This window comes from Ranitomeya variabilis, chromosome 3 (genome assembly GCF_051348905.1).
Source record: "Ranitomeya variabilis isolate aRanVar5 chromosome 3, aRanVar5.hap1, whole genome shotgun sequence".
NCBI classification, from domain to species: Eukaryota; Metazoa; Chordata; class Amphibia; order Anura; family Dendrobatidae; genus Ranitomeya; species Ranitomeya variabilis.
This window is the reverse complement of record NC_135234.1, coordinates 105,230,161-105,237,753: the sequence shown is the minus strand read 5'-3', so window position 1 is coordinate 105,237,753 and position 7,593 is coordinate 105,230,161.

The window sequence follows — 7,593 nt, the reverse complement described above, 5'->3', positions numbered from 1 at the left end:
AAACAAATAATGTACAAGCTCTGAGGAGGTGGTAGCTTTACTGACCGCAATCCCTACACCTAAGACCAACACTAGAAATAGCCGTGGAGCGTTCCTATCTCTGCCTAGACACCTCTTCACAGCCTAAGAACTAACTACCCCTGAAGATGAAAACGGAAAACTATCTCGCCTCAGAGAAACCCCCAAAGGAAAGATAGCCCCCCACAAATATTGACGGTGAGTGGAGAGGGAAATGACAAACTCAGAAATGAAACTAGATTTTAGCAAAGGAGGCCATTACTATCTAAATAGACAGAGATAGAAAAGGCTACTGTGCGGTCAGTATAAAAACTAAATGTCCACGCAGAGTTTATAAAAAATAACCTCCACACCGACTCACGGTGTGGAGGGGCAAATCTGCTACCCCAGAGCTTCCAACTAGCCTGAATAATTCATAATGACAAGCTGGACAAAAGAGACATAACTTAAACCTGAACAGAAGGTCAAAAGCAGGGATACACCCAAGAACTAGCAGAACTTATCTTAAGCTGAAATGGACTGGCCAACAGAGTACTTCCAGGAGAGGACTGAATCCACAGGAAAAACATTGACAGCTGGCATCGACTACAGACTAGAGCCCAGTTAAATAACAAGACCAGGGAACCGATTAGTGAATGCAGCTGCTAAGTTCCACTCGAAACCACCAGAGGGAGCCCAAGAGCAGAACTCCCAAAAATACCATTCATAACCACAGGATGGAGCCCAAGAACGGAATTCACAACACATCTCCCTGCTGCGTGGTGATCCTCAGGATTGGGCATTTTCCTTGGAATCTGGGAATCCGGCTTTGCTTAATGTAGACAACTTTTTTCAGGCGCTAGGGTTATTGTATGATGAACCTAATTCAGTGGATCATGCAGAGAAGACCTTGTTGGCCCTGTGTCAGGGTCAAGAAGCGGCAGAATCGTATTGCCAGAAATTTAGAAAATGGTCTGTGCTGACTAAATGGAATGAGGATGCTTTGGCGGCAATTTTCAGAAAGGGTCTTTCTGAATCCGTTAAAGATGTTATGGTGGGGTTCCCCACGCCTGCTAGTCTGAGTGATTCTATGTCTCTGGCCATTCAGATTGACCGGCGCTTGCGCGAACACAGAGTTGTGCACACTATGGCGTTGTCCTCCGCGCGGAGTCCTGAGCCTATGCAGTGTGATAGGATTTTGTCTAGAGCTGAACGTCAAGGATTCAGACGTCAGAATAGGTTGTGTTTTTACTGCGGCGATTCTGCTCATGTTATTTCTGATTGCCCTAAGCGTACAAAGAGAATCGCTAGTTCAGTTACCATCAGTACTGTACAACCTAAATTTCTGTTATCTATGACCTTGATCTGCTCATTATCATCATTTTCTGTCATGGCATTTGTGGATTCAGGCGCCGCTTTGAACTTAATGGACTTAGAATTTGCCAGGCGTTGTGGTTTCCCCTTGCAGCCTTTGCAGAACCCTATTCTTTTAAGGGGCATTGATGCTACACCGTTGGCTAAAAATAAACCTTAGTTTTGGACACAGCTGACCATGTGCATGGCGCCAGCCCATCAGGAAGATTGTCGTTTTCTGGTGTTGCATAATTTGCATGATGCTACTGTGCTGGGTTTTCCATGGTTACAAGTACATAATCCGGTGTTAGATTGGAAATCTATGTCTGTGACTAGTTGAGGTTGTCAGGGGGTTCATAATGACGTTCCTTTGTTGTCAATTTCCTCTTCCCCCTCTTCTGAAATTCCTGAGTTTTTGTCAGATTTCTAGGATGTATTCGATGAGCCCAAATCCAGTTCCCTTCCACCGCATAGGGACTGTGATTGTGCTATTGACTTGATTCCAGGCTGTAAGTTCCCTAAGGGCCGACTTTTCAACCTGTCTGTGCCAGAACATACCGCCATGCGGAGTTATGTTAAGGAGTCTTTGGAGAAAGGGCATATTCGGCCATCTTCTTCACCATTGGGAGCGGGTTTTTTTTTTGTTGCCAAGAAGGATGGCTCCTTGAGACCCTGTATTGATTCACTGGTCAACAGCATTTTTGGTGCCAAAGATATTTCATCGAATTTAGGGTAACTTTGGGGTGCTGATTCTGAATATGTCATCAGTTTTGCCAGATTGGCTCAAGTTTTTGAGATTTTTCGTAAAATGTGTCAAAAAAAGACGTAATTTGCTACACGCGCATTAACTTTATTGAAATAACAGTCATCATGATGATTTTTTTGCTCTCTCCACACCATTGAAACACCAAATTTGAAGCTTTTTCTTTGTCCTTTGCTCCATTTTCGTAATAATTCGATACATGCTTTGCACACTATGTCTTGGTCCCCAAGCATAACCCCAAAATAGGCAAAATACACTTTTTTTACGAAGTCTGTTATGTTTCTTCTATGTTTTGGCAGTGTGTATTCACCACAAATGTAACAGAATGAGTCTGGATCGTTAAGACAACTTCTTCTTGATGAGTTCATGCTTTTCACTGGAAAACAGACAACAACATAAAGTTAGTGCAAAAATCAAGCTATGAACAAACTTTTAGAACACTAATTAACACAAAACTATATTGAGAACTGCTCAGTTCAAGTAATAATCCAAAGAAATTAATGAGATGATGCGTCGCATTTACCAACAAGTGCTATAAATAAGATACCAAAAATCTCAAAAACTTGAGCCAATCTGGCAAAACTGATAGCATATTCAGAATCAGCACCCCAAAAATACCCCAAATTCATTAAAATATTTTGGACACCAGAAAAAAAATTTTTTTGTTGTTGACCTGTGTATCGCCTCTTGAATAAGATCACGGTCAAATTTCAATACCCTTTGCCTTTGCTTTCTGATTTGTTTGCTAGGATTAAGGGGGCTAGTTGGTTTACTAAGATTGACCTTCGAGGGGCATATAATCTTGTTCGTATTAAGCAGGGTGACGAATGGAAAACTGCGTTTAATACGCCCGAAGTCCATTTTGAATACCTTGTGATGCCATTCGGGCTCTCTAATGCTCCATCTGTGTTTCAGTCCTTCATGCATGATATCTTTCGGAATTATCTTGTATTGATATCTTATTGATTGTATATTTGGATGATATTTTGATTTTTTCCGATGATTGGGAGTCTCATGTGAAACAGGTCAGGATGGTATTTCAGATCCTTCGTGATAATGCTTTATTTGTGAAGGGGTCTAAGTGCCTCTTTAGAGTGCAGAAGGTTTCTTTTTTGGGCTTCATTTTTTCTCCCTCATCTATAGAAATGGATCCGGTTAAGGTTCAGGCCATTCATGATTGGATTCAGCCCACATCCGTGAAGAGCCTTCAGAAATTTTTGGGCTTTGCAAATTTTTATCGCCGTTTCATTGCCAACTTCTCCAGTGTGGTTAAACCCCTGACCGATTTGACGAAGAAAGGCGCTGATGTGACAAATTGGTCCTCTGCGGCTGTTTCTGCCTTTCAGGAGCTTAAACGCCGATTTACTTCTGCCCCTGTGTTGCTTCAGCCGGATGTTTCTCTTCCATTTCAGGTTGAGGTTGACACTTCTGAGATTGGGGCAGGGGCCGTTTTATCTCAGAGGAATTCTGATGGTTCCTTGATGAAACCGTGTGCCTTCTTTTCTCGAAAGTTTTCGCCTGCGGAACGCAATTATGATGTCGGCAATCGGGAGTTGTTAGCTATGAAGTGGGCATTTGAGGAGTGGCGACATTGGCTTGAGGGGGCCAAGCACTGTATTGTGGTCTTGACCGATCATAAGAATCTGATTTACCTCGAGTCTGCCAAACGGCTGAATCCTAGACAGGCTCGATGGTCCCTGTTTTTCTCCCGTTTTGATTTTGTGGTCTCGTATCTTCCGGGTTCTAAGAATGTTAAGGCTTATGCCCTCTCTAGGAGCTTTTTGCCTGATTCTCCTGTGGTCCTTGAGCCGGTCAGCATTCTGAAGGCAGAGGTGATTCTTTCTGCCATCTCCCCTGATTTACGACGGGTTCTTCCAGAATTTCAGGCTGATAAACCTGACCGCTGTCCAGTGGGGAAACTGTTTGTTCCTGATAGATGGACTAGTAAAGTGATTTCTGAGGTTCATTGTTCTGTGTTGGCTGGCCATCCTGGGATTTTTGGTACCAGAGATTTGGTTGGTAGGTCCTTTTGGTAGCCTTCTTTGTCACGGGATGTGCGTTCTTTTGTGCAGTCCTGTGGGACTTGTGCGTGGGCCAAGCCTTGCTGTTCCCGCGCTAGTGGGTTGCTTTTGCCTTTGCCGGTCCCTGAGAGGCCTTGGACACATATTTCTATGGATTTTATTTCAGATCTTCCGGTTTCCCAGAGGATGTCAGTTATCTGGGTGGTTTGTGACCGGTTTTCTAAGATGGTTCATTTGGTACCTTTGCCTAAATTGCCTTCCTCTTCTGATTTGGTTCCGTTGTTTTTTCAGCATGTGGTTCGTTTGCATGGCATTCCGGAGAATATTGTGTCTGATAGAGGTTCCCTGTTTGTTTCTAGGTTTTGGCGGGCCTTTTGTGCTAGGCTGGGCATTGATTTGTCTTTTTCTTCCGCATTTCATCCTCAGACAAATGGCCAGACCGAGCGAACTAAACAGACTTTGGAAACTTATTTGAGATGCTTTGTGTCTGCTGATCAGGATGATTGGGTGGCTTTCTTGCCATTGGCCGAGTTTGCCCTTAATAATCGGGCTAGTTCTGCTACCTTGGTTTCGCCCTTCTTTTGTAATTTTGGTTTTCATCCTCGTTTTTCTTCAGGGCAGGTTGAGCCTTCTGATTGTCCTGGTGTGGATTCTGTGGTTGACAGGTTGCAACAAATTTGGGCTCATGTGGTGGACAATTTGGTGTTGTCTCAGGAGGAGGCTCAGCCTTTTGCTAACCGTCGTCGGTGTGTTGGTTCCCGGCTTCGGGTTGGGGATTTGGTCTGGTTGTCTTCCCGTCATGTTCCTATGAAGGTTTCTTCCCCTAAGTTCAAGCCTCGGTTTATTGGTCCTTATAGGATTTCTGAGATTATCAATCCAGTGTCTTTTCGTTCGGCCCTTCCAGCCTCTTTTTCCATCCATAATGTTTTCCATAGATCTTTGTGGCGGAAATATGTGGTGCCCATTGTTCCCTCTGTTGATCCTCCTGCTCCGGTGTTGGTTGATGGGGAGTTGGAGTATGTGGTTGAGAAGATTTTGGATTCTTTATGGCCAGGAGGATAATTCTTGGGTTGTTTCCTCCGATGTTCATGCTGACGATTTGGTTCGTGCTTTTCATTTGGCTCGTCCTGATCGGCCTGGGGGTTCTGGTGAGGGTTCGGTGACCCCTCCTCAAGGGGGGGGTACTGTTGTGAATTCTGCTCTTGGGCTCCCTCCGGTGGTTATAAGTGGTAGTGCTGCTGTCTTTGGATCACAGCATTCATCAGGTGTGTCCACTTATTGCAATTCGGACTGGGCTATTTAGTCTTGCTTGATCCTTTAGTCAGTGCCAGTTGTCCATTGTTTCTGGAGGATTCACATCCCTGCCTGGTTTCTCCTGCTTGCTGTCCAAATCTACAAAGATAAGTTCTGGCTTTGTTTTTGCAGTCCACATGCTGTGGGCCTTATAGTTCAGTGCATTTCTATGTTTTGTCTTGTCCAGCTTGGTCTGTGTAAGGATTTATTCAGCAAAGCTGGAAGCTCTGGAGATGCAGATATACCCTCCATATCTTTAGTTAGATGTGGAGATTTTGTATTTTCTGTGGTGGATATTTTCTAGTGTTTTAATACTGACCGCATAGTACTCTGTCCTATCCTTTCTATTTAGCTAGAGTGGCCTCCTTTGCTAAATCCTGTTTTCAGTCTGCGTATGTTATTTCCCTCTCCTCTCACAGTCAATAATCGTGGGGGGCTGTCTATCCTTTGGGGATTTTCTCTGAGGCAAGATAGTTTTCCCGTTTCTATCTATAGGAGTATTTAGTCCTCCGGCTGTGTCGAGGTGTCTAGGATTGGTAGGTACATCCCACGGCTACTTCTAGTTGCGGTGTTAAGTTCAGGGTCTGCGGTCAGTACAGGTACCACCTTCTCCAGAGTACGTCTCATGCTGCTCCTAGGCCACCAGATCATAACAACCATGTTCCTTGGCAAATGCGATATCCATGAAATTGCCACCTGCACCTGAGTCAATCATAGCTGCACTGGAAATCCACTGTCCTGAACACAGGATCTTAATAGGGAGACAACAGTGAGAGTTCTTCTCCTTCAGCTCCTTGGGGGGTGAAGTCATAGAAAGTGAATGGAATACAGCGTTTAAAGGCAGACTACATTCAGAGATGTCAGATTTATCATCACAGTTGTCATACTCCCCTACTGCTGCTAGCACCTTGTTAGGCTGTCTATGACACTTAGGACAATTGATCAAGAAGTGGTCAGACTGGCCGCAGTAGAAACATAGACTTTCACGAAGGCGATGCTCCTGGCGCTCATTGATCTCGCGCCTCTGAACGGAATCAATTTGCATGGGCACCTCCTCCACCTCCCGAGAGGTTTTACCTGCAGGCTCTTTGGAAGGAAGGGAAAAGTTAGAAATACGGTTATATGCAGCAAATTTCTCCTGCCTACGCTCAATAAGGCGAATGTCTATGTGCACACAATGCTGTATAAATGTCTCTAGCTCTTGTGGTGACTCAGAGCGAGCTAGTTCATCTTTTAGAATACTAGATAGACCCCTTTTAAAAATAGGCAATTGTGCATAACTGTCCCAATTGGTATCTACCGCTAATCTCCTGAATTCAGTGGCATACTCAATAACAGAACGTTTAGCCTGGCGTAAAGACAACAAAGCAGATTCAGCGGTTGCACGGCGATTAGGGTCATCAAACATTAATGCCATAGCGGCCAAGAAATCATCCAAGTTATTTAACCATGGGTCACGAGACTCAATCATCGGATTCGCCCAGGCAAGCGCTCGTGAGTAGTGTTGAGCGATACCGTCCAATACTTGCAGAATTCTGCATTCAGGACCTGAAATTACGTCACGGCTTGCTGTGATTGGTCGCGTCGCGGTCACATGGGCGGCACGCAACCAATCACAAGCAGGGACGTAATTTTAAAATGCGCGCGTTTCCTGCCTCCCGTGACGTCACGGCTTGTGATTGGTCGCGTCGCCCATGTGACCGCGACGCGACCAATCACAAGCCGGAACGTAATTTTAAAATCCTGAATGCCTAGAATTAGGCATTTAGGACCTGAAAATTACGTCACGGCTTGCTGTGATTGGTCGCGTCGCGGCCACATGGGCGGCACGCGACCAATCACAAGCCGTGACGTCACGGAAGGAAGTAAACGCGCGCATTTTAAGCAAAGAACGCTGCCGGTTCCCTCGGTGAGGTCCAGGCTGCGTCGGAGAGGTGAGTATAGCAATATTTTTTATTTTAATTCTTTCTTTTACACATTAATGTTGTTTCGATACCGATACCCAATACCACAAAAGTATCGGATCTCGGTATCGGAATTCCGATACCCGCAAGTATCGGCCGATACCCGATACTTGCGGTATCGGAATGCTCAACACTACTCGTGAGGTCAGTAGAATTATTACACACAATACTTTGGATCTATTAGTAGGAAAACGGTCAGCAT